Below are 26,539 nucleotides of genomic sequence, written 5' to 3'. Positions count from 1 at the left end.
ATAAATAGGGCAATTGTCCAGAGCAAGCCCTGATTAAAGATTTGATTTTGATTCTTGTTACTGAAAGTTTAACTATTCCAGTCATTGTATTCCAAGACCATCTTGGCATACCCTCTCTGTTTTTGATAGGATGATATCTTTGTGTACTCTGTGAAGCTCATTGCCTGATAAACTTGAGCTGCCTTTTCTTATGTCTTACAGACCGAATTCATTGCTAACCCATACATAAAAGTCATATTTGGAGGCTTTTGGGAAATGAGCCATTTATGCATCTATCAAAACAGACAAAGTTACTTTTAAAATGAAAACACCAATGTTTATATACATCATAATAAATGGTTAAGTTTCAGACTTGGTTGACTGAAGGCATGGAGGAGCCCATGGTTCACTTTCCCCAATTCTGTGCACCAAAATGGATACTTCTCAGGGGATGTTGTTCCCAAAAGACTCTATAATTACCCCTTGCATGGGCCTCTGAAAGCTATTAAAAATGCTCATTAGGCTGTAAGAGAGAGAGTAAAGAGGATATGCTTTGTGGCTTGCTGCTCTCTTTCTTGTTGGGAAATCTGGATTTTAAGGGTCCCTGTTTTAAGGACCATTTTCTTCACATTTACTGCATATTATCCAGTGCTGATAATAGTAGTTAACTTCCCTCTTCCTCCTCACCTGGCCTTTTTTTTTTTTTAAAACTTTTGAAGTAAGTGTTTATGTGCTGATTCAATGAAATCAGACAGAATTTTGATTCCGGCTTTTTGAGGCCTCATTTCCTAATATTGGAGAAAGGCACATGGTTAAGGGTAAAGGCTCAATCCTGTAGCTTAGTGGTACAGGAACAGGTGTGGGACTTGACATCTAGAGAGGTCAAAACTTGCTTAATAAATATCAGTAAAACTTGCTTACCAGTAAATCTTCTATTACATGTGCCTGTTAGGTATATGTGGTGGCATCCTGCTAAGGGTAGTGGTTGCTGAAGTCTTTACTTCTCTTTTTTCACTGTCTCATTTCAAAGCTCTATGTAGACTACAGGGTAACCAAATACTAAGGCTCGCCAGTGCCGAGGGTTTTAAGGACTGTGCAGTTTGTAGAGCTAACTATAACGCCTCTCTGTCTACTACTCCACTTGGTAGAGAGATTTCTCCGTCGTGTGTAGATGTGAGATGGTAAGATGCCCAGATACTGGTCTGGGCTTGTGGCACAGAGATATAAGAAATATAAAGAGCCCTTGGTGAGTGAGTGTGGTTCTTGTCATGCGCAGAAATACCAGACCCCACGTCCCAGAGCTGTGGGGGCCTTGGGGTGAACGCAGGTTTGTGTTGTAGGAGCTTCTCCTACAGAGATGTGCTACGGACAGGATGATCTATGTCCAGAGGTGATCTTTCCATTCTGAAATAAAAGAATTTTTTTTAAAATTACCTTTATTTTCCCCTGTGTTGTTGATAGGGCTTTGGATACCTTGGAGTAGGGATAGTCTTTGTGTTTGGTCAAATCCCAGTCGAGCTACTCACCTTGGAGAAGACAACTACAATTAGTTGTTTCTTAATGGCTTTTGAGGTAAAATTTTGTTTTTTCAGCAGTTCAGTGTGCTCTCTCCATTCCCCCTCTGCACAAGCTGGCTGCGATGCGCTCCTCCTGGTGCCTGAACTTGGCAAATCGTCAGAAAGATGCACTGAACTTTCTTAACCAACCTTGATTTTATTCAATTTTTCCCCTACTCTCATCTGTTGTACTTCCTAGTGTAAAATGTAGAATGGTGTCTAGCCTCCGGGACATAGCTTGGGGTTAATGGCAGGCTGTGATGTTCATTTGATGACTATCTTATGAAAGAAATACTTGCAAACTTCTTATAAGCCAAGCAGAAGCTGTCATGGCTCAGAGAATTGGGTTGCTGGCATAAAAGCATCACTGTTAAACTCTTTGGGAAACGTTACTGATCTCCGAGTAGGGAAGTGGCTTTTAGGGTTAATGGCAGGGTTTATAGGGAGAATGAGTGTGAAGAAAGCTTTATTCCTAATTCTCTCTCTTCTCGAATCTTTATGGATTTCAACTCGAAATGGCACAAGAAAAGGGGAGGAGAGGGAGAAAAGATGAATGGCACCATATGGGTTGCTGGAAGAGACAAGAGCAGTCGTGGGTGGGAAGCATTCTGCCTATTTAATAACAAAGACACTGCGTCTGTGCCAGTACATAGGGAACATGAAAATAGCAGTTCACATTCTGCTTTTTCCCTAACTGAAGCTATCTTTTGAATGACTGGATTTGACAAGGTCACGATCTGTGTGTCTTGTGAGTTTGACTGATCTTAATGACCTGAGACAGGGCAAGCAGAAACCGTTGCTCTCAGAGGAAGGTTATCCAGAACACCAGAAAGAGTTAACAGCATCTAATATTTATGAATGCCGTGGTGAAAGTTGCTGACATGACATAAACATGTGCTGCGTGCTACCTGAGCCTGTAGGAGGTGGCACGGCTGCCAAGCGGCGTCGGCTGCTCCTGCTCTGCATTTCTAATTTGTGGGCAATTCAGCAAAATCCACTGGTTCTTTCTGTGACAGATACCTGTCTCTGCGTGCATAAGAGTCATATTTTCACTTGCATTTAAGGTGCCCAGTGGATTCCATTGACAAGCTCTTTTTTTTCTTCCCATATGCGAAGGAACAATGAGTCAGAGTGATGATAAAAAAATGGGTATTTTTTTCCCCCCGGCTGTATCTGTACTACAGAAGTTGCTGTCAGTCATCTGTGACCAATACATCTGGAGTTGACACTTTCAGCTGAAACGTTTGGGGGACATAAACAGTGCTGAATGTTCCTAGGAGAGAGTCTCTTTGTCTGTGCTTTTGTGATTTTTAGCTTGGTGAGCTCTGTATTGGATCCTCTGGATGCTGCATATTACCAAAAAAAAAAAAGGAAAGAGAAGACAGGTGTTTGGAGAGTTATTTATAATCCAACATTATGGAAATATTTGTTTTTGTAATAGCTAGGACATTAAGTAAAATTTCTATTGTGTTATGATTTCAAAAGGCTAATAACAGGTAAATGTGTTTTCAATTATGTGTATCATACAAATAGAAAGGTATTTTACAGAAAGATATTTTGTAATGGGATCTGATCATGCTAATACGTCACTAAAGACTTTACTGTGTGACTTCAGACAGTTGCTTCTTCTCATTCCCGTGTTGTTAGGTCATTTTTACAATTAGTTTAGTGGAAAGATTTCTTATGTTTGGCGTTTTGATCTTAGGTCTGCAATGCTGGAGTTGACCACTGGATGGAACCATTACATTTTACTTAATACGATGTTGCAAAAAACTCGCTGTACGTGACTAAAATACATGATCCTTAGGAAAAAAGCTTTTGTTAAATATTGATTTTACCATTAATGGTTTATTTTTAAAAAAAGTAAGGAAATAATATCTTAAGTAGTACTTTTATGAATTTGGAATGATTAAGAGAGGATATTTTTCCTTTGCAGTCTGGGTTATTTTCTTTGGAATAATCAGAATTGAAAAACAGAACTTATATTGCACTTTTTGGAGTCATAAGTGCTTGTAAGAAAGATACTATATACACCGAATAGTGGTATAAGCCAGCAGACTATGCAGCCAGAAGTTTTTTTTAAGACTTGATGCTGTTTGGCAAAGAGCAAAAAGCTTCTACTGTGGGAGATGTTAAGCAAGAGGCTTTTAAGAAGTCATGCTTCAATTATTCTGGTTAATTAAAAAGAAAGTAAGTCTGTAATTAGGGGAGTACTTGTTCCTTTTTTTTTTTTTCAAATGAAGTTCAAAGTTAATTTAGAACTAAGATTATGGGGTTTATTCTCTCTTGCCTTTCACTTTGAGTGGATGAACATGACGGTTGCTGTCATAACACTGTGTGCTACATGTGGGACCTCCAGAGAGGAACATTTGAGTGGTTCAGCAGTTTGAATTTAAAGAACTAGCTCCTATATTTGGAAACTTTAACAGATTCATGTCATTTCAGATCCATACCAAGATACTCTTTGCACAATGATGAATATGATGGCATGAAAAGAATTTGCCTAGAAAGCTACTTTTGTGATTTGCTAATAAGGCATTTTTCTTAAATACAAATGAAACTTTTGTGTATAGTGGTGGTAAAACAGACCATTTCTTTCCCCTCTGGAAGATGAAAATATGGTAATAACAACTCATTATGGTATCATCTCTCAGGTTGTGGAGAGTGGCTAACTTATGGAATCATAGAATGCTTTGGGTTGGAGGGGACCTCAAGGATCATTTAGTTCCAACCCCCCATTTCCATGTGTAGGGACACCCTCCACTAGCCCAGGTTGCCCAAAGCCCCATCCAGCCTGGCCCTGAACACTGCCAGGGAGGGGGCAGCCACAGCTTCTCTGGGTAGCCTGTGTCAGCACCTCACCACCCTCATAGGGAAGAATTTCTTCCTAATAGCTAATCTAAGCCTTCCCACTTGCAGCTTTGAAGCCATTACCCCATGTTCTATCACTGCATTCCCTCTCCCACTTTCTGTGGGACCTCTTCAAGTGTTGGTATGCCATAATTATATCTGCCAGGAGCCTTCTCTTCTCCAGGCTGAACAAGCCTAACTCTCTCAGCCTGTCTCATGAACCAGACTCTTTATATTCACACTAGAGGCCTGAAATCCTCATCTCTTATGTATCATGAGGTGTTACAGAGGGAGGCTGCATTTGTGGGTGTCTTACAACTGGCATGGGGGAGGTTAACAACATGCAGAGACTTTTCTTTCTTCCTTTTCTGTCCTATGATGTAGTGATGAGATTAGGAACAAGAAACATAGCATCTGAAAGTCTCTAGTACTTTGTAAATCACGAGCTTTTTTTATGGAGAGAAACAGGCATGTTAAATGTAAAATGTTCATATGGTATCTTTTCTTTTCAGTATGTTATACCTGTTGAATAAAGCTAAACACCACTGGCAAAACTGACTCTGACAATATTCGAGTGCCCATACCCTTTCTAGCACTGCTGTGTGAGTTGGAACACAAGCTAGAAGTTCCAATGGACGAATGCAGTCTTATTTAATCCGAGAATCCTTTGTGGGTGGTGCTGGGGCTTGTCAGCACAGTGCTTCTAAGGACCTGCACACAAACTACTGAAATTCTGATTGTATTACAAATCAAGTAACCAAATTTGTAAAATGATATCAAAGTTCAGCTAACTATTTAAACCCATTATTTCTTTTGAAAGAGAAGAAAGAAGCACCTTAGAGGCAGCACTCATTTGTTAGGAATTTGGAGAAAATCCACTCTTTCTAGGGAAAAGCAGACATGTCTAAACTGCAGCATGAAGCTAAGCTATGATTAGTTATTTGCTTTGGCTTTTTTTCAGCCTTACTTTTCTGATTGCTAAAACCCAATAAAAAACAACTGTGTTTCCCAAGCAAGGGTAACTAAGCCTGCTGCTTCATCTCCTGTGCTATGACTTGAGTGTGAAGTGGTGGCAGAGCTCCTTCCGCCCACCCACTCTAGTAATTATATTTAAATTGTTTTTTAAAAGAACAATTTCACAAGATTTTGCAAACAAAAAATCACCTTGATTTTTGAATAGTTAATGAAGGTGACTGTTCAAGTCCTAAGTAAAAACAAAACCACCTTTTTCTGATAATTAGCCTTTTTGTAATGTTCATCACTTGCCTTACTCTGATTTCTGCAAAAATGCATAGCACCTCAAAGGTGTCACTATAGATACTTCTAGTTTTGTGATAGCTCCAACTAGGTAACTACCTACTACTTCTCATTGTGAAGAATTTTCTTACATGGCTCTTGGCTTAGATGGCTTGGTCTTTAAGTAGCTGTTGGTTTAATAAATATGACAAAGCACAGAATAGAGCTGGGAGGGCTATTGTTATCAGTCATGGTAGTATATCCCTGTTGTTTCACAACACCTCCCAGATGCTGAAGTTTCCTGTCCGCCCTGCTTCATAGCTCCTCACCTGCCTTGATCCTTGCAACCAGACTATAACAATGAAACTGAGAATGTCAGACTGCACAAGCATCAGATAATGATTAGAATTTTTTTTTTGTTTAAGCCTAATTAGCTGTGAACTTGTTAATTGGTGAAAATTCCTACATCAGAGATCAGAAGTTTGTGCTACTAATTATCATGATCTGGTATGTGAAAACGGTGCTGGCACTGGCAATATTGGCAGAATAGAATAATTAGAGGTAGAGAGAAGCAAAACCAAGAGTATTTGTAATCTAAATGATTTAATGGGGTATTATTTTTTTTCATTCCTCCTTCTGCCTCAACAATAGGAATAATAGTGTGTGACCTACTAAATATGTTGGAAACTTGCTTCGTATCTGAGTACATAATCAGGATCTGTAACCAAATAGGCAATGTATGAATTAGTGTAAAAGACTCTTGAGAGTATGTATAAGAATTTGTGCAACGTTTAAAAGGAGAGCCAGAGCTGATTGTTTTTGAGCTTTGGCTGTTGGGGAGTTAAACATGATGGCTGGGCCAGCATAGCAGCATGGTGCTGCTCACATGGTAAGTGACATCTGTGGTGGTGGTTGAAGAGGAAACATTGAAACATGTTCTACTTGTAGGATAATGTTTCTGAGCTTGTTATCTCTCTATTTCTTGCCTCTCCCTTTTGTTCTTCATACTCACTATCATCTATTTTCTTTGCTTTCTTGTGCTTTTTTGCTTGCCAACGTAGTGTATCTTCTTTGCATCAGAAGTAATGGTGAGAAGTCTGCTCCTGTAGTTGGTTGCCCATGTAATCAACACAGTGCAGCAGTGGATATGTCACACCAGTGCTTTGCAGGATGGGGGGATGCTGGCACCTCAATGGTAGCAATGATTTGTTTGCTTCTCTTGGGAATATAAAGCAAGTTGAAGTTCAAAACAGAAATAAATGTTAGCTGGGGGTGTGCAATGCTGTTTGAAATAAAAGGGGATGAAACAATATAAAGGAGGGACACAGAAGGGAAAGGAAAAGCATTGAAGATGAGTTAATGGTTGTCCACAAGTGTTGTGTGGAATAGTGCAATAAATGCAGGATGAACAGAAAGGGGGGTGTGTTTACACTGAAGAGGATGAACAAGAAAGTGCAAAATGTAATTGCAGAAAAGGGGGGGCAGGGGGTGGAAATGAATGGTAGAGACCCAAGAAAAGGCTGAGAGGAATAAAGAAGTTGAGGGAGTATAAAAATTTATGAGACCAGTAAAAGTGGAATGTAAAAAGAAGATTTGCTTATTTTTAAAATAAGTTTGAGATTAAATTACTTTTTATCCACGTAGAAAGGTGCCCCTTCCTCTTGAGAAGTCCTGAAGTACTGGGAGAGGATGATGGTAGTGGATTCATTTCAGAGGGAGACGAAAACCAAAGTGGTAGCTCTCCCTGCCAGCACTGAGGCACCCTGCCATGCCATGGGGGTGGCTGGCTAGGCAGGGCAGGACCAGGTCTCGCTGGCAGTAGTGCTCAGGCAGGCAGCCCCAGTGCTGGGCCGAGGTATGTGGTGCCCAAAGGCAAGGCTGCAGCTGGGCTGAAGCAGGGCTCTGGTGCCTGGTGAGGCTGGCCCTGCACCCTGGGGCCCATGTGGAGCTAGGGGTGAAAGCAGCTGTGGTTGGCAGGGTAGAAGCAGCAGGCCCCATCTCCAACTCCCAGCTTCACACCTCTGCTCTTCTCACTACCACTACTGGGAAAACTTCCCCCCTTGCTCCAGTTACCTGCCCTCACCTTGCAGCTAGTATTTTGGCACCATTTGCTTTTTTTTATCTTCAGTGAGCTGTAGTAGCCGCTTCATTGTGCGTGTCACCAGGCAGGCAGTATTTGGCCTCCCAGGAAAATGTGGTCTCTACTCTTCAACTGCCAGGTTCTGCTTAAAGAGGATTTTATGCTTCCTTGGTAAAAAACAGCATGTTTTTTCTTATTTCTTCTCTGAAGCAAATTGTCCTCCTTGCATGATTTCCTCGGATTTGAAAGTGGATGATGAAGTGCAGACCTGAGCTGAGTTTTTCCACCCCTGCAAAACCAGACCCTCCCAGATCCTCCTGAGCCCAACCTTGCTTTAACATTCAAGTAATTTCCTGCAAATCAGTTTTGGACTGACCCTAGATGAGTTATACAGCTCTTGTTATATCATAAAGTATCATAGAATCTTTGTATGAACCCTTTATTAGCTGTTCTCTTTCAAAAATCTTTAGGACTTAATCTGTAAATACTTGAAAACTGCATTCTGATCAAACAAAAAAAAACATGCCTAAACTATATGGAATACAATCCAGCCTGTCAGTCATCTGTCACTGGTTCAGAGTTTTTTTTCTTAGAGACAGCGGAGGTTCATTTTTCAGTATGTACATTGATAGCTTTGGCTGTATGCATTATATTTCACAGATCTTAATGCCCATATATAACAACATGACCTGTAATCTCAGAATTTAGGTCCCCAGGTAAATAACTGCCATGGATTGATGAACAAGGACATTTCAGTAACATCTTCCAAAGTTAAACTGTCAGGTTAGAGTTATCCTGTGTGTTTACTGTCATGTAACACTCAGTAGGGTCAAGCAGTAGCTGAAGATAAACTAATCACAATGAAAGTCTGTAGAAGCTTTGCATGTTTGGTGTGGGTTTTTTGTTTTTGTTTTTTTTTTTTTTTTACATGACTACACCCAATTGTTCTAGAATTAGTTTGTTACACTGTTGGGGGCGGGGGTACGGGAGGCAGGGGGAGGATTATTTGCTCCCATCACCCCCAGTTTGATTATAACCTTGAATATATGTGGGTGCCAACAGTATCCACAGAAATGTGGATTGGCTATTTAAGAGGTCTAGGATTTCTTCCAGTGTTTGCATTAAGGATGCATACAGCATAAAAGGTTATAGTGGGTAATTCCAGAGTAGCCTGCCTTAGTTTCCTAAGATTATGGAAGAAGTTTGTTAATATTTGGGAGCACAGTCATTCCTCCTATGGTTTGATCCTAGTGAGTTTCCTGGGGAATTGCTACTGTAGTGATGCTGTGTTATTTTGTTTGAACTTGCTCTGCCTCTGGGGTTTGTGCATGGGTCCGCTTCCTACAGAAAAGGGTTACTGGAGTGTGATGCCCAAGGCTGCCAGAAACCAAAGCGAAGTAGAAGGCCCAAAACATGAACATAAATGCTGCTTTCAGTTTCTCTTGGAGCTTAATGTGTTTGTACCTTTAGCTGAAGTGAGTTCTCGTTGTGATGTTTAATCTCTTAGATATGCTTTCTGTGGCATGGTCAGTGTATAAAGCATAGCTGCTTGATGTTTAGCACAGAAATGAAATTTTCAAAGCTTCTTGAAAAATCAAGGTAGGATTTCTATAGTAACCCAATGAAATTGCAAACTAAATTTATGGAATTACCTAGCACTAATCCAATGCAGTAGAGCAAAGCAAGTCAATTTTCAACAAACACTTTCAAAGTATGTTAGAGATACTTCATAACAAAGGTGAGAGAGTAACAACACATGCAGTTCTTGAGTGTTTCTATATATTTTGTCTAAAAACATTAAAAGTATTTCTGATAAATAGAAGTCATAAACCAGTTATAGTGTGCTATGAAAGTGCAATTTATTTTACACTTGGTAATGCAGGATGCAGTAGAGTAACACTAAATAAAATCTAATGCAGTGAATTTGGCAGAGTACTAACTGTACATTTAGATGATTTTGCTATTAACCTCTTCAATATACCCTCTCTAGTTTGTGGGCTAACTTTTATTACAGTGCTAAGTGATAAGGACTACTATTAGCATTATCAGATGAGCTTTGTCCCCCTAATTCAATTTGCTCATTCAAACTGTTACGACAATGACAATGTGTAGCCTCTATGATGAAATTAATTTTGCTTCAGAGGGCCTGCATATATCTTTTGATATTATTTTTTTTTATTATGGTCTTGTCCTGTTTGTTTTCTGAAGTACTATTCTTTCCTTAAAACTGTTCAAAGAACATTGTATTTGTACAGTTTGGTGGTCACAAGCCAGATGCCACTTCCATTGTGTAGTCAACTGTGCTCTTTCAGATATGTGTATCAAGAGCTGTTCTTGAATTAGGTGTCATATATTTGGTAATAAAACATTCCTGCTGTCTAAATAATTTTTTTGTGGAGTATGGTACAAAGTGAGTTTCATTAAAAGAAAAAAGGTTAATCAAAGTTTGCTAGTTTTAATCTGGATAGTGGTAGGATATTCAGAGCAAAACTACAACTTCTGTAAAGAAGTATTTTGTAATAGAGAATCAGGTTTCTCAAGGGTAGAACTTCAGCTTATTAAAACCCACATAATTCACCAAGATTATACAAATGTACCAAACCCCAGTAAAGCTTTAAACAGAGTTTGTACTTTTTGTATGAAAGAATCTATTCCTCTGTCAGGGGTTCTCCTTGCTTTGGTTATCTGATAACTCACGTGGGATCAGTTGATGCTAAGGAGCGCATGGATGCTAATGCTTTTGGAGACAAGAAAGTGAACATAATATGAAGCTTTTTATAAGCCCACTGGAAGCTTAGTGGTATACTCCTTTAAGCTAACGCATGCATGTCCTTCATGTGATTTCAAACTGTGAAGATCTTAAATTCTATACTTACTTTCAGCATACCCCCACCCCATATTATGCCCTTCATTTTAATGCATGAATAGCCTTTTTATCTTGGTCAAGTTTAGATGCCTAATGAATTTCAAACCTATTTTTTCTACAGGTGCTTAAAGATTGTGTCTGTTTCTGTGTTAGGACAGCTGTAGGGGATCTAGCTCTTGTATCTTTTTCATGGTTGCTGGACCATGGAGCTAATCTAGTGTACTTTTCTCTGCGTTCTGTAAAGGCATTGACACCTGTGGAAAGATACCCAAAATGCAGCCATGCAAGCTGAAAACAGCCTGTGCTTTTGAGAGCAAGGAGACTGGATAATGGCACGGATCAAAATCCAAATACATAACTTAATCTTATAAATTCATTTTGGGAAAATGTGGCACAGACTAATCCTAAAGTCAGTCATAGGTCGCATGAGGCTGTTCTGACATTTAGAATGGTCCTCGGCACGGCAAGCTTTCAGGGTGACATTTAGATGGAACTTTTTAGAAATATATCACGTTCTCAGGAAAGTGCTGTGGAGTAGAGCAGATTTATAGACCGGGGAGCCTATTATGCAGAACTGTAGATCACTGCTGTCTACCAATAAGGCTAGCTTTTTTGCTAATATTCACCAAGTGTCCTTTGCCTTTCTCCTCTACTAGTTGAAGTAACAATTCAATTTGATAGCATTCTCTTAAAATATTTTTGCTGGGAACACTAAGCTTCAACCTTTTTTTCTAATCATCTGCTCAATCTACCAGCTGCTTTTTTTGTTTTAATGGTGTCTTCCATTTTGCTTTAAGCTGCCTGTTTACTCCAGAGTTGGTCGGATCAACACTTTATACGTATAAAAATATAGCTGTGTTCTGGATAGGACGTCCACCATATTCTTGTGTACTGTATACATACAATTACAACAATAAAATAGATGGATGAAAAGTAATTTCTAGAATGGGGTATTATGATGTGGATGATGCTGTTGTCCTGAGACAAATGTGCTGTGCAGGAAGTGGAAAAACATTCTTTAAAAAAAAAAAAGAAATTGGGTTAGAGGAGTGGGCAGAGGGGTATAAAATACAGTTACCTGGTGTCAGATTTTGTGAAATGACAGTCATAGCACACTTTCAGAGTTCTGTAATTTACGTGATGCTTTCTGTAACATAGTTAAAAATGTTGCCTAGAAATCTCTCCCCAGAGTAATTAAAGAATATTTATTTGTTTTGATAGATCTGTGACTACTAAGCACGTCTCTCTAGGCTTTGTGTTATGCCACTTACCTGCTGGCAAAATAACTGCATTTGGATCATCGAGGTTCAGAAGCCAGAATCCCTGAAGCTTAGTGTTTTGTGGGGGGCTTTCTACTACGTATCAGTGGGAAGGACTGACAGAATAGGTAAAAATAACGAATGTTTTATATGAATCCAATGCACTAAATGAACTCTTGAGGCCATGTATGAGTTTGAGTACAGAAAGTAGCAATGGCAATTTTAAAGATAGGGTCTTATAGCAAGTGAGAGGGATTGTTTTGTGTGGGTTTTATGTTAATTCATAGTTAAAGTCCTTTTACTAGTCTGCCATCACACCATCATCTTTTACTACGTCCTCATTTATATTGCTTCTATATTCTACTGTTATGGAAGTACATTATAATTAACTTTTTCATGGACTAGTGTAATTGAAGTTCCAGCTTGGTAAAGCTGAGGGTCAGTGCACCTTCATGATGACTGGGGGATTAGGAAGATACTTAAAAACTTACAGTTGATAAAAATGCATGAGAGGAGTGCCAGTTATTAACCTGATTTCAGCTAAAAAGAAATCTGCTATTGCTTTCATGATGTTAAGAGTCCTTCCAATTTGTGATAGGCCTGCCTGATTCTTCTTTCTATGCAAATTTCCTCAAATTATGTGAACTCTTGATGTTGTAAAATGTAGGGCACTCAACTAGTCTAGCTATGCAGATGGAATTAGATATTTTTGTGTTAATAAAGGGAAGTATCTGATACTTCAGTATTTCATTTAATGATCTACATCTTCATAAAGGGATCTACAAATGAAATACTGAAGGGTATCATTCACTTAACTCTGCAGAACTTGTGAAGGTAGAACTAGCAGAGACTATTACAGGAGGGTTTCAGGCTGTAAGAATAATTCACTGTTTGGTTCAGTAGGTACACAGAAAACTTTAAAAATTATCAGGTCAAGCCACGCAAAAGTGTGTTTGAGTATCAGGTATTCTTTCCACACCCCATAGAAGCATAGTCCTAAAATGGTGGTACCTGTTAATGAAAAATTTCAGAGGAAAATGAAACTAAGTCATAGATGAAAATGTTGGGGTTTTTTTTTGTGTGGTAGGTTTTGGGGTTTTTTTTCCCATTTAGTTTAGCAACGGAATATGTTTGTTAGAGCATTTGTGCAGGGATGTGCAACACAGGCTCAGAAGTCTCCTTGTTTGAGTGTCCTCCCACCCTACAGGTGAATGATCTAATCCTTGGTCTGAAAGGTATTTTAGCATTGCTCCTGTTTTTCTTGGGGAAACGCAATCTTCCCATGCTTAGCAGGAGTGTACTGGCTATCAGAACACTCTTTTTCTGAGTGCCAACACTTTAAGAATGCTCCAAAACTACAAAAGAGCAGAATAAAATTACTGAAATAAACTTTCTAAGTTAGATCTGTTATGGAGATCAGGAAGGTAGATAGAACATTGCTGATTTTTGTTTATTTCTGGTACCAGCACAGCTGTTGGAGTGAAATTTTGATGTCAGTTTCTGTGGTGGCTTTTTTTAAACTTCCTTCCTGTTGTAATCAACTATCTCCTCAGTAAAACTTGCAAAAGCAAGATAATCTGTAACAACAGTAAATAGCTTTAGGGGAACTAGTATAAAGAGAAGTATTAACTGAGTAGAGTTTTTTATGCCTGGCAAAGTAATGACTCGCTACAGCTCTTAAATTCTCCCCTACTAGTTTTTTTACAAAACGTTGTATAATTTAACTGAGTTAGAAGTTGAGTTGTATTTCTTCTATATATTTTTTAATTACTGAAAACGAGACTGAACATGTCAATTCCTCATGCATACAGAAATGGAAGGAAGCATTAACATAGAGAATTCATGGCCAAAAATATGTGTGGAATTTTACAGTTTGAAAGAATGGAGGAAACTATAGGGTCAAGATAGGGTTGTTAGTTTTCTATCTCTGCCGTCTCCTAAATTCATTTATTCCTGTAAGGACATCTGATGGCAAAATCTGACACAAGTAAGGCAATGAACATTATGCTGGAGGTGTTCCTATGAATAACTTATTGTGCTGTAGGTTCAGAATGTTGTTGCATCTAAAATTAGGGAATGGAAGACTTGTGTGAGTGAAGTCAATCCATGAGATTCAGACAAAACTATGGAAAATTAAGATACGTGTTCTGAAATTGTGGGGTTGCCCCCATAACTTTATGTAAAGCTTTGTCCTCCTGATTCTTAGACTAGAGAGAGTTGATCTTTGAATTCCCAACATACTTTCCCTATATTTTTCGCGGAGAACAGTTCTGCCTTTTCCATGAATGACCACAGGGTGGCAACATTTAAAAATGAAATTCAAGCATGATGTACGGATAAGGTAGGGGTTGGGTCTCGTGTAGATTTTAGGTTGTGCAATGAGAGGGCAAGTACATGTGTGTCTAAGTGTGTGTCTGAGGGCATGGCCCAACCTTAGGTTTTTCTTACAAGTTCAGTAGCTGATCATGGTTATAACTGCTAGCTGTGCTTAGGGATGTAGGAGAACAAACTTGATTCAGAATGAAACATTTTCAGTCTTTACTCTGATCCAAAACAATTTATGCCAAAGAAGGTAATGTTGTATTCCAGTAACCTGAAGTGAAGGGTTACTGATCTGTTGAAAGGTTTGAGGACATGGCTGGCTAGCAGTTGGTGTGATGCACAAAAGCAACCTGCTGTGTTACTGTGGTCAAGGAATAGGACAAAGAGCCAACCTGATGCTAATATTAACACATATCTGAAATTTTAGAGTTAGTAAAATTAATACATGCAGCAAGTAATATAATTTTAGAATTCTAAGTGGAATATGAATGCAGCTAGAAGTAGCCTTGAGATCCCAGGCGCTGACCCTTATGGGGGACTTCAATTACCCAGATATTTGCTGGGCAAGCAACAGGGCCAGTCGTATGCAGTCCAGACAATTTCTGCAATGTGTAGAAGACAATGTCCTACTACAGATGGTGCAGGAACCTACAAGGGGAGGGTGGGTACTGGACCATGTTTTTGCCAGCAAGGATGGGCTCGTTAGGGAAGTGAAGATCAGGAGCAGCTTGGGACAAAGTGACCATGAAATGGTAGAGTTTAAGATCCTGAGTGGAGGAAGCAAGCCAAAAAGTAGGATAGCTACTCTGAATTTTGGAAGAGCTAACTTTGATCTCCTCCACAACCTATTAGGAGTTTTCCCGTGGGCTACGCTGTTAGAAGGAAAGGGAGCCTGTGAGAGCTGGGTAACACTCAAACAGCGCTTCTTCCAAGCCCAGGACTGGTGCATCCCTTTGAGCAAGAAATCGGGAAAGAGAGGCAAAAGACCTGTGTGCATGAGCAGGGAGCTCATGGCTAAACTCAAAGGGAAGCAGAAGGTCTATGAGCTGTGGAAAAAGGGTCTGAGCACCTGGGAAGAATGCAGGAATGTTGTCAGGGCCTGTAGGGATGTGACTGGGAAGACTAAAGCCCACCTGGAAATGAAACTGTCAGGGGACATAAAGGATAAAAAAAAAAAGGGTTTTTTTAGATACGTTAATACTAAGAGGATGACCAGGGATAATGTAGGACCCTTGCTCAACAGGGCGGGTGCCCTGGTAACAGGGGATGCTGAGAAGGTGGAGATACTGAATGCCTTCTTTGCTTCAGTCTTCACTTCAAAGGCCCCCCGGGACCCACAGACACTGGATGAAAGTGGGAGTGTTTGGGAAATGAAGAGCTTCCCTCTGGTTGAGGTAGGGGAGGTCCAGGAGTGGCTCAAAGAGATTAATGCACACAAATCCATGGGCCCAGATGGATTACATCCACATGTGCTGAGGGAGCTGGCAGAGGTGATGGCTGAGCCGCTCTCTATCGTCTTCAACAGGTCTTGGGGAACAGGAGAAGTGCCTGAAGACTGGAGGATAGCCAATGTCACTCCAGCCTTTAAAAAGGGCAAGAAGGAGGATCCCAGCAACTATAGGCCAGTCAGTCTCACTTCTGTCCCTGGAAAGGTGATGGAACAGCTTGTTCTGGATGCCATCTCCAAGCAGTTGGAAGAGAAGAAGGTCATGAGGAGTAGTCAGCATGGATTCACCAAGGGGAGATTGTGCTCGACCAATCTCACAGCCTTCTATGATATCATCAGCTGCTGGGTAGATGGAGGGAGAGCAGTAGATGTCATCTACCTTGACTTCAGCAAGGCTTTTGGTACTGTCTCCCATGACATCCTGATAGCAAAGCTGAGAGAGCATGGGATAGATGAGTGGACAGTGAGGTGGGTTGGGAATTGGCTGTCGGACCGAGCTCAGAGGGTGGTGATCAGTGGAGCAGAATCTGTGACTAGTGGTGTTCCCCAGGGCTCGGTGTTGGGTCCAGTCCTGTTTAATATCTTCACTGATGACCTTGATGAGGGAATAGCATCCACCCTCAGCAAGTATGCCGATGATACAAAGCTGGGAGGAGTGGCTGACACGCAGGAACACTGCGCTGCCATCCAGTGAGACCTGGACAGGCTGGAGAGCTGGGCAGGGAGAAACCAGATGAGATTCAACAAAAGCAAGTGTAGAGTCTTGCACCTGGGAAGGAACAACCATTTGTATCAGTACAGGCTGGGGGATGACCTGCTGGAGAAGAGTTCTGTGGAGAAGGACCTGGGGGTCCTGGTAGATGACAGGTTGGCCATGAGCCAGCAGTGTGCCCTGGTGGCTAATAGCCAATGGGATCCTGGGGTGCATCAGGAGGAGTGTGGCCAGCAGGTTGCAGGAGGTGATCCTCCCACTCTACTCTGCCCTGGTCAAGCCCCATCTGGAGTATTGTGTCCAGTTCTGGGCTCCCTGGTATAAAAAAAGACAGGGATGTCCTGGAAATTGTCCAGAGAAGGGCTGTGAAGATGATTAAGGGCCTGGAGCATCTGCCCTATGAACAGCTGGGACTCTTCAGCCTAGAGAAGAGAAGACTAAGGGGGGACCGTATTAATGTTTATAAATATCTTAAGCATGGAATGCTGGGGGAATTAGCCAGCCCCTTTTCAGTGGTCTGTGGAGACAGGACAAGGGGCAATGGCTGCAAGTTGGAGCACAGAAAGTTCCGCACCAACATGCGGAAGAACTTTTTCACAGTGAGGGTGACAGAGCCCTGGGACAGGCTGCCCAGGGAGGTGTGGAGTCTCCATCTCTGGAGATATTCAGGACCCATCTGGACGCCTATCTGTGCAATATGAGCTAGGGAGCTGCTTTGGCAGGGGGGTTGGACCTGATGATCTCTCGAGGTCCCTTCCAACCCCTGTGGTTCTGTGATTAAAATGCCTTTTTTTGGCATCTTATCTTTCTAGTTTTTGTGGTCTAACCCTTGTCAGTAGCTGAGCACTAGTATTGAACGGAACTCTATAGGCCAGGCCCCAGCATTTCGCAGTGATTTGTGTGTCCTTGGAATTGCCAGGGTGAAAGCATAGTTTTCCTGAGTATTTTACTAGATTTTTCAGGATTCTGTACTTGTTCAGAGGTGAAGTTCCAAAATGTTGGAGGTGCCTGCTGTCCTAGGTACTTGCCCATACTATCACACACACCTTGCCAGTTTGGCTCAGCACAAATCTTGGGGTGAAATTCTTAAATAGTTCTTAAACCTTGAGCAAGACCTGAAATGCATTCAGGAGACCTAGCAATCGAAACCTGCTGATTGGGATATCCCAATGGTATTCAAAATTCTTAAGAGCTGGCCTAAAAGTGAAGGTGAAGGAGCTGGGGAAAATGTCCCTCCCTTGTCTCCCCCATAGATTGACTCTCAGAGGAGAAAAGGTATGAACTGTAATCATTAATAGAGATGATGGCAGTGCTGAGTGGCAGATATCACAGTGGTTTCTCAGCCAATAATTTTATATTGTAAGCCAGTGTTACACAATAGAACGAAGTGGTCACCGTCTTTCAGAGGTGATAAACAGCACCACAGGGAATATGAACTGTGCACTGCAGGGAACCCGTGCTGAGCAAGTGAGGTATTATATAGCACAAAACTGAAAACAAATAAAAACATTCTGACCAGAGACTACTAAACTGACATAATGAATGCTTATAAAAAATGTGTTTAAACATGCTCTGCTCAGTTCTGTTCTCAGTCCTTTGTGCCCCACATTGAACACCAAAAAGCATTGTTGTTGTTTAACTCTAGCTAAGCAACTAAGCATCACACACATCTGCTTGCTTACTCCTCCCTTGCTGTCCCCCCCCACCCCACACACACACCTAGTTGGATGGTGAAGACAATTGGAAATAAAAAGGTAAAACTCGTGGGTTGAGATAAGAACAGTTTAATAGGATTCCTGGAAGAGAAAATAAAGATGATAAAACTTAAAAAAAAATAAAAATTGATGCACAATACAATTGCTTGCCACCTGCTGACTGATGCCCATCCCCAAGCAGTGACTGCTGCCCCCTGTTTGTATGCTGAACATGATGTCATATGATATGGGATATCCCTTTGACCAGTTTTTGTCAGCTTTCGTGGCATGAGAAACTGCAACTAAGTCCTTGACTTAGTGCAAACACTTAGCAACAACTAAAACATCTGTGTGTCATCAATACTATTTTCATTGGAAATCCAAAATGCAGTACTGTACTTCCTAGTAGCTGGTAAATTAATTCAATCACAGCCAAAACCAGGGTACTAGTATGATCAATTTCTTTATATTTTTTAAAAGGCATAATTTATCTTGGTCTTCTTTCACAAATGGTTATTGTTTTATTCTGAATGCTTGTTTTTAAAATAGTAAAGTCCTTGAGGTTTCAAAGAGCTTTTATCTTGAGTAGGTAGAGTTGAAGTGTGTTTGTGTATTGTGATATATTTGTACTAAATTTTGTTCTAGAAATTGGTTTACGGAAGGTATAACGTTTTTCTGTTTTAGTGTGAAGTGAATTTAAGCCTTGTTGGTTAAGTTATGAATGGATTGTAATCTGTTTTTCAAAATCCACATGGTTTGCTTTCAGGTCGTTTATTGGATGGCATGATTTTTAATAACCAGGAAGAGATTCTGAATGAATCACTGGAACTTTGAAATCCTCTAGGAGACAATTAGGGGAACATTTAATAGTAAAAGACTTAGTGCTCAGGCTGAATAATGGTAAGCCCTACTAAATCATCTCCCCTTCCATTTATAAAATTATTTCAGTAAATCTGTGAGACACAAGTCTACCTTAGTTGTGTATAGAAAACCAAGAAAGAGAAGAAAATGACCTGCTTCCTCTCAGACGTGATATGAACTTGTTAAGCACACTGGAGCAAGTAACTGGGTGTTTCCATGTGTATACATCTACAAAAAGAGTAGCTAGCCCCATAAGCAGTTCCTACAACTGTCATACAATGTATATGATAAATCCCTTTCCAGACATGTAAGTAAATGGTGTAGCATTGTTTTCTAAATAGTTTCCATGGGGTTTTTCTCCAGTCAAATATTTCTTTCTCTCTCTTTTTTTAAAAACTTTGACTTGCATGACAATAGGGTAACAGTGACTAGCTTTCCTATAGGCTGTGTTAACTCTAGCTGGCTGAAGAAAATTAAGGAACCAACAGTAGCACAAAAGTATTTTCCTTGGAAAATGGCTAAATTAACCAGTAATTTGAAGCCTGTTAAACTAGGGAGGACATGTACCAAATAAACCTGTAAATATAACTCTGCCCTATACTGCTGAATTTTCATATATTTCACACTAAATGGGATCTGGGAAGGACTGGTATGCATTTCTAAAGGAAAGAATAGTTTGCAGCTAGACCTATATATTATTTCTGTTGTGCTTTTTCTGTCTAGTAGCTCTAAGTCGAGATTTAGACTTCTGCTTTGTGCTAAGAGACTGTGCAGACTTTTCCTTTTAAGGTGGTGACAGCCACTGCAGATGTCACAATTTATCACTTGGCTGTAACACAAATGTGACATGATCTCATTAAATTTCTGCCATGAGATTTTATTGCTTTAATAATTTGTTGCAATATTTATAGAATACTATGATGAATTGTATTGGATTTATAATATTAATCAATAAATAACATGACAAAACAATAAATCAATCATGTTTCAAAAAGTGTTAAAATTTCATCCTCTAAAATTCTAGATCCAAGCATAATGAGGGCTCCTCTGAAAGTGAGAGAGGTTTGTTAACTTGAAATCTTTCCTAGTAAACTGATTAGTTTGAGTCTTGATCAAAAAGGCCTTAAGCTGTCTCCTGGTAGTTGGCGACTTAACTTTTTAACACAGAGCATTTTGGCAATGAGAGTGGTCTCCTGGTCTAGGGACCATGGAGTGAATGAAGAAGAGAATAAACGATCACTTGCAGCCCTCAGATGAAATGGTTCGTGTCCAGTGCTGACTTGTCTTTTAATTTGGTTGAATAGTAGGGACACCATCACTAGAACTGAAGGGGCAGGAAGGGAAGTGCATGAACAGAGAGTGAAATAATCTGTAACAACTCTTTCTGTTTGTTTTAACTGCCTTTTTTGAAGAAATTTGAGTTGCTAATTCAAGACATCTGAGGCTCAGGAGAGCTGAGATGTGTGAAATACAGGTATTCCTGAGTACCTGTAATTATACACCGATAGCCATTAAGTGGTAAGAGAGTTAATGCCATATGCAGTAAAAGAAGGTGAAATAAAAAGCTTAAATGAATGACAAAAGCAGTCAAAGGTTAGCATTTAATCTTCCAGGTTATCGAGTTTTTTACTTAAAGTCTGCTTTGGCCTCCCCCACTCACATACATTATGATTCATTGTAAATTGGCACTATGGCTGTTTCTAAAATTGCATTTATTACCTGTATGAACTCCTGAAATCCAAAGAATCCAAAATAGTGAGCAGGATTCTCACCATCAGCGTGGTGAGACTTACACAGTTACAGGCAGGAACGCTGCAAACACCACTGATGAGGGTCCTTGACCTGTGTTGCCTCTATACGGTGAGAATAGGGAAGGATGCAGACAGATGAGGAAGTACAAATAAATAATTAAACAGTAATATCTATTTGACTCAGCCAATCAGCAGCCTTATCAAATTAAGGTTTCTTACAGACACAGAAGTAGATTTTTAAGGATCAGTAGAATTATATTAAGATTGATTTTGTGAGTCCATACAGTATGTCACTGAAGCATGATACATAATGTGGTGCTTTTTTTCTAATACAAAAAACCCCACAATCCAAAACCTTCCACAGACATAGAGTAACATGGAGACTTTCTTAAAAACGGAGAAATTTAAGAGGCCAAAGCAGTAATTGGGATTTCTGTAGCAGCCTGGGTTTGAAAAATCAAGATTTTGAATTGGATTCTGAAAGAAAAATACATTTCCTTATTAAAGTAACTACTTTTCAACATTTTCCAATAAGTCAAACTTTTTGCATTGTCAAAATGAAACATTTCATCTTTTGTGTATGGAACTGAAGGGGAAGCATGTTATTGCAGTTCTGCCTTTGGTATAAAGGTGCTGCTTTTTTCCTTCTTGCATGTGTGACATACTCAGTATGTGCAGGCGTGTGCCTTCCATCATGTGCTGCTCTATGTAATCTGAACACACATCATGGGAGACAGCAAAACCTGGAAGCACAGCCATGGCAGAATGGAGATGGGAGGTCTAACTGTCTCTTTCTAAAAAACCAATGAAATACACTAAATTAAGTCAAAGCAATAGGGAGTTTCCAGAAAAATCACAGGGATATTCGGTTAGCATGCTCATCTGAGATATTTCAATTTAATTTTGTCTATCTGGAAAGGAAGTATCTTAGTTAAAAGTGAAATAACTTTGGGTTTTGGGTTGGTTTTGGTGGTTGTTGTTGTTGTTGTTGTTGTTGTTGTTGTTGTTGTTGTCGTCGTCGTCGTCTGTCACCCCAGATAGATACTTGAAATTTTGGTGGGAAACACTGACAGCTCTAGGTCAAATAAGAGCTTGACATCAAAATATCCCGAGGAGTGTTACAGGGGCAGTTAAGTTCAGTACCCCACATCACGGGGTACTGCAGAGCAGACTCTGTCTCTGTGGTGCAGTGTTGGTATGCTTCTGATGACTGCTTTTAAGTCTTCAGTGTGTTTAGTTAGCTTACAAACCAAGCCCTTGCCTCAGCAAAACCATAAATGGCTTCAGACAACAGCAGTTGCTCTTTCTAGCATCATCGTATCATGTGTCAGTCTTTTATAAATTTACCTCACTTCAAAAATCAAATAGTGTCTTGATAGATAGATGTTATTGTTTTGGAAATGGCCTTACTAGACTTGTACTTTTACAGTCCTATCAGTAGACTAAATATTCTTGCTGTGGAATTTAAAGTAATTCCTTAACTTTTTTCACTGTTTTATAAAATACTTTTCAAACAGTGTAGCAACTTGAGGAAGCAACAGTTGAGACATTTCTTTCACAAGATACATTTTCTACTTTGCTCTGGCTTTTAATAGTGTAGATTTAAAAGAAAAAAAGATATCAGGCATTTTTAAGGACAAAACAAAGGAAAATTAAGTGATTAGTAAGGCATAGTTTAAGCTCAATTCTGAATGAGTAGTAGGACTTCAGGTGAGTTGACATACTCACTTTCAGCTGCTGCTTTCCCTGGGCTGGTGTGGCTGGGTGCTGGCCCAGGGGCACAGCTCCTGAGCTGATCTTTCCTCCACCACTGTTCTCAGTCTTTCCCCCATTGATGCTTGGGAAACAGGGAGGAAGAGTTGGCATGACTTGAGTACAAGAAGGCTTCTTCAAATGTCTGTGATGATGGATCAGAAGAGAAAACAAGCCATCAACTTAGTTGACAATTGAAGGATTTTGACATACACAGCACCGAGTTTAATGAACCCTGATGGGAGTCACCTTTCTCAAAGGGGAAAAAGGGTCTTTGCCCAGGAGCTTTCAGGGCTTATTGACAGAGCTTTAAACTGGGCTTGAAGGGCTTGGAAGGGGATAGCATCACCCTTGCCTGTGGCAGGCTGTGGGACATGGCCAAGTTGGAGGGGCATGCCCAAGCTGAGGGTGCTGGAGAGGGTCTTCAGCTTGTTGCTTTGGTCCATGCTGGACATGCTGTGGTATCTTGGAAGTCTGGGGTAACGACCTAGGGGCTCCTGAGGCAGTGGGAACCAGCAGGGAACCATTGGGGAAATACTTCAAAGGAACTCCCACTATGAAGTCAGCCTTACTGGGGGCCCAGCTGAAATGCCTCTATGCAAATACACATAGCAAGGGGAACAAAGAAGAGGAGCTGGAGACAAGCACACGCCTGCAGGTCTGTGATCTTATTGTCATTACAGAGACACGGTGGGGTGACTCTGAAGACTGGAGTGTCAGGATAGAAGAATACAGGCTCTTTTGGAAGGACAGGCAGTGAAGGTGAGGAGGGGGTGTTGCCCTCTATGTCAGTGACCAGTTGAAGTGTGTGGACCTCCACCTGAGGATGGATGAGGAGCTGACCAAGAGCCTATGGGTTATGATCAGAGGGAGTGCAGGGGGTCTGTTACAAGCCACTTGACCAGGGAGACTGAGCAGATGAGGCCCTCTGTAGTCAGGTAGGAACAGCCTCACGTCCACAAGCCTTGGTCCTTATGGGGGACTTCAGTCACTTGGTTATCTGTTGGAGGGACAATGCAGCTGAGCATAAGTAACCTGGGAGGTTCGTGGAATGTGTTGATGATAACTTCCTCCTCCAGGTGATGGAGGAGCCGATGAGAAGAGGTGCCAAGCTGGACCTTGTTGTTACCAACAAGGAGGGGCTGGTAGGGGACATGAAGATCAAGGGCAGCCTTGGATGCAGTGACCACAAAATCGTGGAGTTCGAGATCCTCAGGGCAGTGAGGAGGGTGCACAGCAAACTTGCTACCCTGGACTTCAGGAGAGCAGATTTTGGCCTCTTCAGGGAACCGCTGGGTAGAGTAGAATGGGACAAAGCCGTGGACAGAAGAGGGGGCCCAAGACAGCTGGCTAGTATTCAGGGGTCACCTCTTTCAAGCCCAGGGGTGATGCATCCCAGCAAAGAGGAAATTAGACAAAAACACCTGAAGGCCTGCACAGATGAACCAGGAGCTCCAGGGCAAACTCAAACAAAAAAAGAAAACCTACCAAGGGTGGAAGGAAGGGCAGGTAGACTGGGAGGAATACAGGGAAACTGTCTGAGCAGCCAGGGATCAGGTTAGAAAAGGTGAAGCCCTGATAGAACTAAATCTGCCCAGGGATGTAAAGGGCAACAAGAAAAGTTTGTACAGGTATATATCAATGACAAAAGGCTGATGAGGGAAACTGTGGACCCTCTCCAGAATGGAACAGGTGACCTGGTTACCCAGGATATGGAGAAGGCTGAGGTAATCAATGACTTTTTTTTCCCTCAGTCTTCAATATCAAGAACTCTACCCGCACTGCTCAAGTCATAGAGGTCAAAGACAGGGACTAGGAGTATGAGGTACTGGCCACTGTAGGAGATGATCATGTCTGAGAACATTTAAGGAAGCTGAAGGTGCACAAGTCCGTGAGACCTGATGAGATGCATCTGTGTGTCCTGAAGGAACTTGCAGATGAAGTGGCAGTCTGGTGGACTGGAAAAGGGGAAACATAACTCCCATTTTTTAGAAGGGGGAAAAAGGAGGACCCAGGGAACTAGGGTCTGACAGGCTGGTCAGTCTCACCTCTGTGCCCGGCAAGATCATGGAGCGGGTCCTCCTGGAGACTATGCTCAGGCACATGGTGAATAAAGAGGTGATTTGTGACAGCCAGTATGGATTCCCTAAGGGCAAGTTGTACATGACAAATCTGGTGACCTTCTGTGATGAAGTAGCAGAGATGGTGGAGAAGGGAAAAATGACAGCCATGATCTTCCTGCACATGTGCAAGGTATTTGTCACTGTCCCACACAATGTCCTTATCTCTAAATTGGAGAGATATGGATTCGACAAATGGAACCACTTAGTGCATAAGGAACTGGCTGGATGGTCACACTCTGAGTTGTTGTCAACAGCTCAATGTCTGTGATGAGTGGTGTTCCTTAGGGGTTAGTTCTGGGATCAGCACTGTTTAACATCTTTGTTGATGACGTGGAGAGTGGAATAGAATGGACCCTTTCCAAGTTTGCCAACAACACCAAGCTGTGTTGTGAAGTTGACATGGTGGAGGGAATGGATGCCATCCAGAGGGACCTTGACAGACTGGAGATGAGCCCATGCAAACTTCGTGAAGTTCAACAAGGCCAAGTTCAAGGTCCTGCAGGTTGGTTGATGCAAGCCCAAGCCCAACTACAGGCTGGGTGGAGAATGGATTGAGAATAGCCCTGAGGAGAGGGACTTGAGGATACTGATAAATGGCAAACTCAACATGAGCCATCAGTGTGAGCTTGCAGCTCAGAAGACCAGCCATGGCCTGGGCTGCATCAAGACCAGCGTGGCCAGCAGGTCAAGGGAGGTGATTCAGCCCCTCTATTCTACTCTTGTGAGACCTCACCTGGAGCATTGTACCCAGATCAGTGGGGGTCCCCAGTACAGGAAAGACATGGAGCTGTTGGATCGAGTCCAGAGGAGGGCTACAAAGATGACTGGGGGAACACCTCTCCTGTGAAGACAGGATGAGAGAATGAAGAGGCTTGTTCTGCCTGGAGAAGAGAAGGCTCCAAGGAGACCTAGTTACGGCCTACCAATACTTAAAGGGGTCCTACAGGAAGGTGGGAGAGGGACAGTTCATTAGGGAGAGCAGTGATAAAACAAGGGTTAATGGCTTCAAGCTGCAAGTGGGTAGGCTTAAATTAGATGTTAGGAAGAAATTGTTTACTATGAGAGTGGTGAGGCTCTGGCACAGGCTGCCCAGAGAAGCTGTGGCTGCCCCTCCCTGGTAGTGTTGAAGGCCGGGTTGGATGGGGCTTTGGGTCACTTGATCTAGTGGAGGGTGTCTCTGCCCATGGCAGGGGGCTTTGACCTAGATATCTTTGCAGTCCCTTCCAACCCAAACCATTCTATAATTTTGATCTTAACAGGTTAGTGTTGTGTTTTTGAAATAGCTTGTGAATTTTGAAAATTATTGAAATAGGGCAGATCTAATATCTGTAGTACTTTCATAGAAATATCTGGCAAAATGATGATTGGTCAATCCTTTCAGATATAGCAGCAGAGGTAAAAGTTTGCTCAGGTGTCGGATGCTTATGGTATCTAGCTATTATTGTGAGACCGTGTTATGCTTCTCCAAACTATGAATACTTCTTTTTTCTCTCTAGGATGTACTTGGTTTCTTCTACCTGGGCAGAAAAGCTTAGTAAATTTGCCTGTTAACGTGGTTGCAGCTTTTTCTTTCTTAAACTGTTATATGTTCAGTCTTAAAGGTAAGATTGTTACAGTTAGTAACAACATGTTTTATTTGCCTTGACTTAGCATAGTTTTGGTTTTCCTTTGGTCCATTTTGAAGAAATGCATAATAACTTGGTGCCTGCCTTCTAATGCAGCAGGTAATTGTAATTTCCACTCCCTTTCTTAATGAGAATAAATGAGACATGGTAGCACTCATCTAATTAGAGGTATAGGAACCCTGAGTTTGGAGATATACTATCAAGAGTATTTATTTCTCTTTCCCTTTGCACGTTCCCTCACCTCCCTGGCTGGCTTACATTCAGACAGACATTCAGTGCTGCATGAGATAAACTTGTTTTATGTATGGGTTTTTATTTTGAGAAAATGGTTCCACTGGAATAAATGCCATTTTGAAGTAATAATATTGATATGGTTCAAAGTGTCTTGTATTTTTCTGAATCATTTTTTTCAGGTATGACTAAATT

This window comes from Gallinula chloropus, assembly GCF_964237585.1.
Source record: "Gallinula chloropus genome assembly, chromosome: 1".
NCBI classification, from domain to species: Eukaryota; Metazoa; Chordata; class Aves; order Gruiformes; family Rallidae; genus Gallinula; species Gallinula chloropus.
This window is presented reverse-complemented; position numbering follows the sequence as displayed.